Raw genomic sequence first — 10,236 nt, 5'->3', positions numbered from 1 at the left:
CTGTCTTCCTCTTGGTGTTCAAATATGTTCAACTTCCACATTTAACTTCCCAAATGCTTCCCTGCCCCCTTCTTTTTTTAAAAAAATTATTCCCTCAAACCACAGTCTCATCTCTTTCCTTCCTTTCACTAACAGATTTATCCAAAGAATCATCTGTACTTATTGACACCACTTCCTTACCTCCCACTCCCTCTTCTACCCACTGAATTTGCCTCTGCCCCACTGTTCTGGTGCAATGGAACTTTCAAAGGTCTTTCTCATCCTTCTCTTCCAACCTACTCATTCCTGCAGGAGCGTCTGGCTCTGTTGATCCGGGCAGTCATCCCCAAACCTTCTTCTCCACAGGTGTCCATGAGCCTGTTTCTCCCTGAATCTTCTTTTCTTTTGCACAAGTCTCAGTATCATCTCAGTGTACCCCCACTGTCACCTTTTTGACCCTCTCCCTGGGTGGTCTCACACCCTCACTCTTCAGCCATGATTGTCCCCAGGATTCTGCCATCTGCCAAATCCACATCTCCAGCTCTGGCCTCTTCTGTGCTCCAGATTTTCATTCCCAGCTCCTTGCCCTCTTACAAAAGAATGTCCTGCTCAGCCCGTCCAGTCCCCATATCTGATACTAAACTGTCAGTCATCTAGTGGGTCTGCTTATTTCTTTCTCCATCACTCGTCTGGTAATCAATCGGTCTTGTTGAATCTGCCTTCAAATTGGTCCTTTGATCTAGTACTTTGCCTTCCCATGAGTCCCTACCTCCTGCTTGGATAGTTGATATGGCCTCTGAATGGCTCTCTGGTCCAGCCTCCTTTTTCCCTGGTTTCTGTGTCCCACGGACAGCAGGGTGATCTAAACTGAGAGTGATCATGTAATTCTCCATCTAAAGGAAAGTGCTTTTATGAGTGAATGGGGGTTCCATTGATAATTATGCCAGCGGATTATCCTGGGCAGACAGAGATGAGCGTTCACTGTGTTAAAATGATGTTCTGATTATGTAATTTCCTGGTCTGAGAATCTTATGCGCCCCTCCCCCATGATAACATGTAATCTTGCTCATGTTTGTAATCTCAGTGATTTGGGAGGCTGAGGCAGGAGGATCGTTTGAGGCCAGGAGTTTGAGAACAGCCTGGGCAATATAGTGAGACTTCTGTCTCTATAAAAATAAAAAAGCTTATCCTGGCATGCTGGTACATGCCTATAGTCCTAGATACTCAGTAGGCTGAGGCAGGAGGATGGCTTGAGCCCAGGAGGTGGAGGCTGCAGTGAGCTATGGTTGTACCACTCCTGCCTGGGCGACAGAACGAGACTCTGAGTCAAAACAAAACAAAACAAAAAAGAAACGATGTAATCTCAGCACTGCATCTGTGGCTGTGTCGTGATCTGGCCTCCTTCAGTTCTTTAAGCCTCACTCACTCTGGGCTCTGTCTGCACCTGACTGTCCTTAATGTTTCATCATTTCCTGAAATTCTTTGTCCCCTCCTGTCTTCAGCCTGTGCTCTCATGGTTCCCTCCCGGAAGCCCTGGCTGTTTCTCCATCCTTGTCCTTCAAGGCTCAGCTCAAATGCCACCTTCTCCCTGAAGCCTTTACTAATACTGGCTGTTTGGATGAATTTCTTCCTCTTCTCTGTTCTGGCAGCACCTTTCACAATGTGCCCAATATTCTGAGTTACCTGTGTACACAAATGTTTTCCCTGAAGACTCAGTGCTTGGGGGACAGGGCTGGGTAACATCCTTCTCTGCAACTCTGAGAGCTATTAGCATGGTTTCTTGCTTCAAGAATGAAGTGCGGATGGAATGTTCGAAGCACCTTCCCTGTGCCAGGTGATCACATAGCCCCTGTTACAGCTTCACAGCCCTGCATGATGGAGATCATATATATACCTCCCACTCACACCCTGTTCCTTTCTCTTTTTTATGTTTTATTTTTTTCAGACAGAGTCTCACTCTGTCGCCCAGGCTGGAGTGCATTGGTGTGATCTCGGCTCACTGCAACCTCTGCCTCCCAGGTTCAAGCGATTCTCCTGCCTCAGCCTCCTGAGTAGCTGGGACTACAGATATCTGCCACAAAACCCGGCTAATTTATGTATTTTTAGTAGAGATGGGGTTTCACCATGTTAGTCAGGCTGGTCTCGAACTCCTGACCTCAGGTAATCTGCCCACCTCAGCCTCCCAAAGTGCTGGGATTACAGGCGTGAGCCACCGCACCTGGCCATCCTTTCTTCCTTGAAATAGAAGAAAGATAAGCCTGGAGAGATGAAGTAATCCACATAGTTGGGGAGTGACAGAAATGCTTTTCAAACTGAGTCTTGTCTTCTACAGAGGAAATGCCTACCATGTGGGAGCATGAATGACTTCTAATCCTATGGCCTTCCTGTCCACCATGTTGCCCCTAATGATTGTTTATTGAACAAGATTTCAGAAAAAGATGGCATGGGACAGTGAGATTCACAATGGGCTCTCAACGTACCCTTCCTCCAGCAAGACAATCACCAAACATTTCTATGCAGAGGATATTAAAGTAAAATATCCATTGAAGTCAATATTGAGCAGAAAAGTAGGTCACAGAGCAGCCGCCTAACAGAGATTGTAGGTGGACATGAGCGTTGGGTATAAATGTTTTCTGCCTTGGTTATGGTGTGAGAGAGATTTCCTTTTTTTTTTTTTTTTTTTGAGACGGAGTCTCGCTCTTTCGCCCAGGCCGGAGTGCAGTGGCGCTATCTTCACTCACTGCAGGCTCCACCTCCCAGGTACACGGCATTCTCCTGCCTCAGCCTCCCGAGTAGCTGGGACTACAGGTGCCCGCCACCACACCTGGCTAATTTTTTGTATTTTTAGTAGAGATGGGGTTTCGCCGTGTTAGCCAGGATGGTCTCGAACTCCTGACCTTGTGATCCACCCGCCTCAGCCTCCCAAAGTGCTGGGATTACAGGCGTGAGCCATCGCGCCCGGCCAACCTGTGCATATATTAAAATGAGTGATATAAGACTCCACTCTCAACAAGGGAACTTTCAAAACTTTGTATCATAGACATATAGTTATGTGTTTACATAAGTTTATGGTGCATCCTTGCTGTGAGGGTTCTATGTGTCTCTCTAATATAAAAGTTTCCCCACTAAAAAACCATCTTATGGACCCCTCGGAGCAATGCCCGGGATGCAGCACACTTAACAGTTCATTCTTTGTCTCTCTCCTTCTCCTCCTCTGGAACACAGTGGCCAGAAGGAAGATGGAGCCACAAACCCAGGAATCTGGAAACCTCATTGTTGGTATTGTGCTGGACCCCTGTCAACTCCAGTGGGGATGGCACCAGGTTCAAGAGGCTGGAGACGAGACCCAGAGCCAGCAGATGAGACATGGGCTGGGGGCTTACATACAGGGGAGAAAGTCCAGTGGTGGTGGGCTGGGCAGGAGCTGCTTGCAAAGAACGTGCAGTTTATGGAACATTTTCACTTAGCACCCTTCCCCTGACAGTCTCCACCTGGCAACATTTACTGAGCCCCCAAACAAAGGGCCTTGATCCCTGCATGGCCCATGTTCTGCAGGAAGGGCTGGGCATTCAGATGTTCTTCACAGATAAAAAACAAATCTCTGCGTTGGCTCCTCCCAGATTCCTTAGCTTGGAACTCTGAAAACACAGTCAGGTGCATCTGCCATACAGCATTGTTCTCACGGTATGCGTAAGTTATTGCTATCAGGTGCATTTACCATACAGTTTGTAGAGAGGGGAGATCTCAAACTAGCCACCAACTGTTCCAAGTCTCTGCAGCTCCTTTCAGTCATCACTGGGGTGTTTGGCTTTCTTCACCTCCTATTACGCCAGATGGGATAAGGGCTGCAGTGGGTGGTGGCAAAGGAAGGACTTGGAGGGGGCACTGATGAGCAAGAAGAGGGAAGACCCATGCAAAGAGGCGAATACCAATCAACCTGGGAGTTTTGACCTGTTCGATTTCCGACCCAGGCCGGTTCACTCCTCCTGAGGCAACCTGGTGGTCTCGTGCTCTCGGGAGGTCACTATATTGATCATGTTGATGGTGAATTTACTGCAGATGCCTGATCAGCCCAGAACTCCTGGACCCAAAGATCCTCTTATCTTAGGCACACGGGAATGAAATAATGTCTTTTGCAGGAACCTGGACGGAGTCGGAGGCCATTATTCTATGTGAAGTAACTCGGGAATGGAAAACCAAATATTGTACGTTCTCATTTATAAGTGGGACCTAAGCTATGAGGATGCAAAGGCATGAGTGATATAATGGGCTTTGGAGACTTGGGTGGGGATAAGTTTGGGAGAGGGTTAGGGATAAAATACTGCATATTGGGTACACTGCTTGGATGATGGGTGCACTAAAATCTCAGAAATCACCACTAAAGAACTTATCCATGTAACCAAAAGCCACCTATATCCCCAAAACTATTGAAATAATAAAAACAAAAAGAAAAAAAAAAAAAAACCAAAGAGGCGAATAAACACAGCCTGGGAGAAATGCCCTGGCTGACTGCTTCTCAATACATTTCAGAAGGATTGACTCACTAGGAATATGGGACAAGAACCTTACTTCACCCCACCCTTCTAGAAGTTTCTCCAACTATACTCGTTTGAGACTATACATAATTTGGGCCAGGAGAGATTCAAATAATCTAGACCAGGTGTCGGCAAACTAAGGCCATGGGCTAAAACTGACTTGCTGCACATATATATATATATATATTTATATATATAAATTATATAATTTATATATTTATTTATATATATAAATTATATAATTTATATATTTATTTATATATATAAATAAATATATAAATTATATAATATATATAAATATATAAATTATATAATTTATATATTTATTTATATATAAATTATATAATTTATATATTTATTTATATATATAAATTATATAATTTATATATATATAAATATATATATAATATATATATATATAATTCTATTAGAACACAGCCATGCCCATTGGTTTCCATATTATCTATGGCTGGTTTTGCCATACAACAATAGAGTTGAGAAGTTGCAACAAAGACTATGATCTGCAAAGCCTAAAATATCTGCTATCTGGCCCTTTCCAGGAAAACTGTAACCACTGAAAGTCCGCTGTTTCGATTCTGGGCAAGATGCTATGGCAGAAGAGGGACCATGATGAACTACTTAGAAAAATACATAAAGCCATGTGAGCTCTTAAACAAGTTTTTTGGTTATATAATTGTAAAGTAGAAAATAAAGAGCCACCCCTAATTCTATCACCCTCTAGTAAGAACTGTTAATATTTTGCTGTGTTTGCATGTAGCTGTTTCTATGCACATATAAAAATATAAGCATATATAATTACATAATTAAAATCCTACTGTGTTTAGTTTTGTATCTTCTATATGTTTGTGTTTTACAGTTGTTGGTGACCATTTCAAATGTCCTTGAAAATTCCTCGTTAACATGACTTTTAATAACTTTTTAATATATGTCACGACACCATAATATATGTCACGACACCATTTGACTTCTAGGTAGTTTTTGGTTATTCCTAATTCAAAATATTGTTTGCTATATCAAACAGCATGAACAGAAATTTTTGTCTGATTCTTTGATTATTTCCTTGAGATAGATTCCCAGAAGTGGAATTACTGGGTTAAAGGGTAAGGACAATTTTCAGGGTCTTGATAACATATTGCCAAATTGCTTTCCAGAAAGATTGTACCAATTTATGTTCCCACCAGCAATGTACGAAATTGCCACCTTACCCTACTCTCACCAGCACTGTGCACTATCATTTTAAAAAGTTACCAAATTGATAGGCAAAAATTGCATTTTGTTGTTTTGATTTGAATTTCTTTGATTACTGGTGAGGTTAAACATTTTTTTCATATGTTAAACACTTCTTCGTATGTTTATGGCCAAAGGGAATCTTAATAATGGTCTTCAAGTGTGCAAAGGGGTTATTTAGTAGATTGGGACCAGCTGTTCTCAAAAAGAAACTGGAAACATTTAAACTTCAGCAAGAAAGCAATAGGCCAAAGGTCCTTCTGTGAAAGATGGTCCTAAGAGTGGTCAAACCCTACTGAAACTTATGATGCAGCTCAGCATCTCTTTACTCAAGGTGCAAGGAGAACCGAGAAAAATAGTTGTAAATTGTTGGGTGCTTATAAGTGCTAGAGATACTGCTCACATTTACATACGTTTGCATTTAAATGCTCACAAAAGCCCTATGAGAAACATGGGGCTTAGAAACAATTTATTATTAATTATCCAAAGTAGGATTGAAATCTTCACCCTAAAATCCTGGATTCATAACCATTTTGCTATACTGCCTCTGAGAGAACAGAAAATGAACTTTTCTGGCTCAAAGGTTTTGCAAATTCTTCATAAAATGAAGGAAATGTGAATTCATCTCCTAACTCCTCAGCATGACGTCTTCTCTCCAGCACAAATCACAGCCTAGTTGTTTGCTGCATAAACCTTTTGTTGGCTGCCCTTTCCTTAGGATGAGAGCAAAACCTTCAACTTGACCTGTACCATCAGCCTGGGCTTTGCTGATTCCTGCTGTCACCTCTAGTTTGCTTCTCTTCAGCCCGCCTACTGGACTAGATCCCTACCTATCTCAGGACATCTTGCAAAAGTTGTTCCCTTTGCAGAAACTGTCTCCTTACCACCAGCCTCTAACCACCACACGTGTGCATGCATGCATACACACACAACAACATACATGGTTCTTTTGATATGTCTTGTATTTTTCCTTCAAAGAAATAATGTGTGATTATTTGATGAATGCCTGTCTCTCCCACTGGTACCATCAGCTTAGAAAGGAAATGATGTGGATGTGCTCACCAAGTTATTTGCAGAGCTTAGCAGAGTGGGATAGAAGAGATATGGAACAAATATTTATTGACTGAATGGATGAATGAGTGAGTGAATTAATATAAGCTCCCTGGTGCTATACCTGGGCTGTGCATATTCTCAGTATTACATCCAACCTGGTCCTGGTTTTTCCCTCTGCCTATCCTATCCCTCTGTTTACCCCTAACCAAACAGATTTCCTAACCCCTTCAGTCCATCCGATTTTCAGCTCATTTGGAAGTTCATGGAGGGTAGGAACTGCCTCTCATTTCTTCAGTGGCTGTCTCAGCATCTAGCAAGGGGCCATAGACTTAATCAGTGCCTAGCATTATCATTGAGTGAATTCATTTGGACAACTGGTGGCTATTGACCTGCCTACTTCTTTTCGCAGACCCATGCAGGAGACCTCTCCAGGTACACATATTTCCTGCTACTGAATGGCTTAGACTGGGATTTGCGAGGAACTACGAAGTCCAAGACCTTTGCCTTTCTTTTAGAAGAAGGCACCAGCTGGTTCTCCAGTGTTGAAGGTCTTCTCCATAGATGTGAGTTCATTGTAGGACCCATCCCAGCATTTAAACATAGCTCTGACCCTTTGTTCAGGGCAAGATAATCAGATGGTCAGTGCAGAGGACTCCCCATGATACTAATTCTGGCAGTGGTTGGGCAGGGTTTGCTCTTGTGATCAGACACAAGGGGAACCTGGGCAGGGATTTTTGGGTGTTTTTATTTGAGGATATCCCAAACCCTTTGAGCAGTGTCTGGCACATAGCAGGTACTCAAAATTGGATGGATGAATCTATATATTCCTGGGCCACAGGGGCATGCAGAAGGAGTGAAAAAACAAGAAGGAAGACAAGGAAGACATTGTTTTAGCTGCTGACATTTCCTGAAAGATCTGAGGAGTCCCCTTCACTTCGGGCATGGGACCCAGACGGCTGAGTGATGGGTGGGCAGCCCTTTTTCTCCAGCTCTGCTTGCCTCATTCCCAGCCCTCTATCCTGAGCTCCAGGGAAGGCCCTCATGTGATTTAGCATCAGAGCTCTAATTAGATGACTTTCTTACCTTGGGCACATGTCTGGACCTTCTGGGCCACTGGTGGAGGAATAGAGGAAGAAACCCCAGCCCCTCTGGTGTGTGGTGGTCTGGGCCCCTTCAACATGGCCGCTTCTGTATCCCAACCCTAAGTGCACCTGATCACCATATCCCTGGTACTCCCATGGAATGACTGTGATGGTACCTGAGTCAACACATACATTTGGGCATCTACATAGTGCCATATTGTTTTCCATTTATAACTTATCTATTTTGTTATCCATCTAAGCACCCGTTAATCACTCACTCATGACAAGTCCTCTGAGACTATACTACATTTTAATTATGTTTCTAGGGAGGAAGGATGATACAAACCTGAATGAGACACCTCTGCAGCATTTGGGGCTTCTCTGTACCCATCCTCATTCACTGTCCATGTCAGGGAAGCAGGGAGGGTGGTGTGGAACAGGGACTAGGGCCAGACAGCTCTGGATTGGAATATGGGTCTGCCACCTGCTTTGTGACTCTGCAGCTTAGAGAGGGTAAAGGACATTGAAACATAGAGTTGATGATAGTACCTACCTCATGAGGTTGTAGAGAAACACAGAGAAAGCCCTCAATTAAGTTAATGGTTGGTATTTTTATTCACAGACCTTAAGGTGTGGGGAGATTACAACTTGCTCAAGATCTCATAGCTAGAAGATGTCAGAGTGATAACTCAAACCATGTCACGTGACCCTAAGCCCAAAGACGCCTCTAGAAGGTTGTTTGATCTTCTGAAGGAAGCACAGATCACCATTCCAACATGAAAGATGGAGAAACTTAAGTCCAGAGAGATTTAAAGGACTTGTCAAAGGCAATGAAACAAGTGGTATGTGAACTTAGGTCTCCTGTCTCCCAGTCGGATGTTCTTCAAATATGATTTTGGCAGTGGTCTACACAGCTAGTACACACAGTGTGCAGCCACTCTGCATGGGAAGTTCTGGGAGGGGTTTCAACCAGCACACTCACTCTTGCTAGTTGTGACCAGCAGGACAATTGCTGAGCCACATTCTGAGCACCTGCAGGCAAAGGTGGGATCTTACAGAAATCTAGGGCATAAGGAAGACAGGGAAATTAGACCCTGGCTACTTTAACATACTCACTGTACAGATGAGGAAACTGAGGCCCAGAGAGGATAAATGACTTGCTCACGGTTAGCCAGTTGGTCAATGGCAAAGATTAAACCAGAACCCAGATCTCCTCTCTCCAGCCAGAGTCTTCAAGCAAAGTCCCTAGGAGGTCAAGCCAACTCTTGCTGCTGCTGCCAATCTAAGGACAGATGTGGCCACTTTCTCCAAAGGATCTCAGAAAGCTAACTTTATGGTGTTCTACAGAAGTCCTATCTTTCCTTCAGGGGAACCCCATTCATTTGCAAGATGGAAGGCTATTTTTACCATTGACTTTTCTCCTAAGTGACTTCCTCTCTCATGTACCATTTGGCCTTCACAGTGGCTGAAAAGACAGTTCTAGGAAAATCTAGAACATTTAAGCTTATGTGTGTTGCAGTTCTCCTTAGTGAGTGGAAGGGCAGAAGCCCGTAGTGGGTGGTGTTTAGACTGGGAGAAGGGAGACGCTGGAGCCAGCCAGGGAGAGAGGTCTAGGTATGTTCCTGTCAAGTGGGATTTGTTCAATTGCAAGTGAGAAAAAAGCTAAACTTAAACTAGACTTTAAAAAAAGAAATCTATTGGCTCATTTAAGAACTACCACAACTCCTTCAGGCACAGCTTGATCCAGAGATCTAAATCATGTTAAATCATTTAAACTACTTTATTTCCCTCCATCTGTGGTGGAGACCTTTGGGGTTCATTCTTGAGTAGTTCTTACCTTCTGCGCCACATTGGACGGCCATATTTCCCTGCCCCTTTGAGTTTAGGTGAGTCACATGACAACTTCTAGCCAATAAAAGGAGTGTATTATGTCTCTATTTCCTACTTCAGGAACTCTGAAAGCCACATGTTGAGATGGCCTCATTACAGGATGGAGAGCACCTGAACCCCCAAGTTATGGACTAGAAGAAGACATTTGCCCTGGAAAATCATCTCAACCACATTGGACTTTATGTGAGGAGGAAATAAACCTTTATTATGTTAAGCTACACAATAATAAATAATAATAATAACAATAATTGTGTTTATTTTTTACCTCAGCTTAGCATGGCCTTCCTACCTGACACAACATCTCTGGGTTTTGCTCTTCTCGGCATTGGTTTAATTCTCAAGCAGGTTCTCCCTCCGGGCTCCTGGGCTCACAGCCCCATGTCCAGCAGAATGAGCCACCTCTCTAGTCATGTGCCCGTTCATGAACCAATCCCTACAGCCTGAGGGAT

General features: G+C 43.5%; 1 long non-coding RNA gene across 1 annotated transcript; it reads left to right on the top strand.

The window, feature by feature from the left end:
- The first annotated feature begins 7,128 nt into the window (after window positions 1-7,128).
- Window positions 7,129-10,001, top strand: LOC129051107 (uncharacterized). Its single transcript, XR_008515166.2, has 3 exons — window positions 7,129-7,378; window positions 8,520-8,739; window positions 9,848-10,001. It is a non-coding gene; the product is annotated as an uncharacterized LOC129051107 (long non-coding RNA).
- The last annotated feature ends 235 nt before the right edge of the window (window positions 10,002-10,236 follow it).

Source organism: Pongo abelii, chromosome 19 (assembly GCF_028885655.2).
Source record: "Pongo abelii isolate AG06213 chromosome 19, NHGRI_mPonAbe1-v2.0_pri, whole genome shotgun sequence".
Lineage (NCBI taxonomy): Eukaryota > Metazoa > Chordata > Mammalia > Primates > Hominidae > Pongo > Pongo abelii.
Note: the sequence above shows the minus strand (reverse complement) of the source record. Positions and strands in the feature narration are given on the sequence as shown.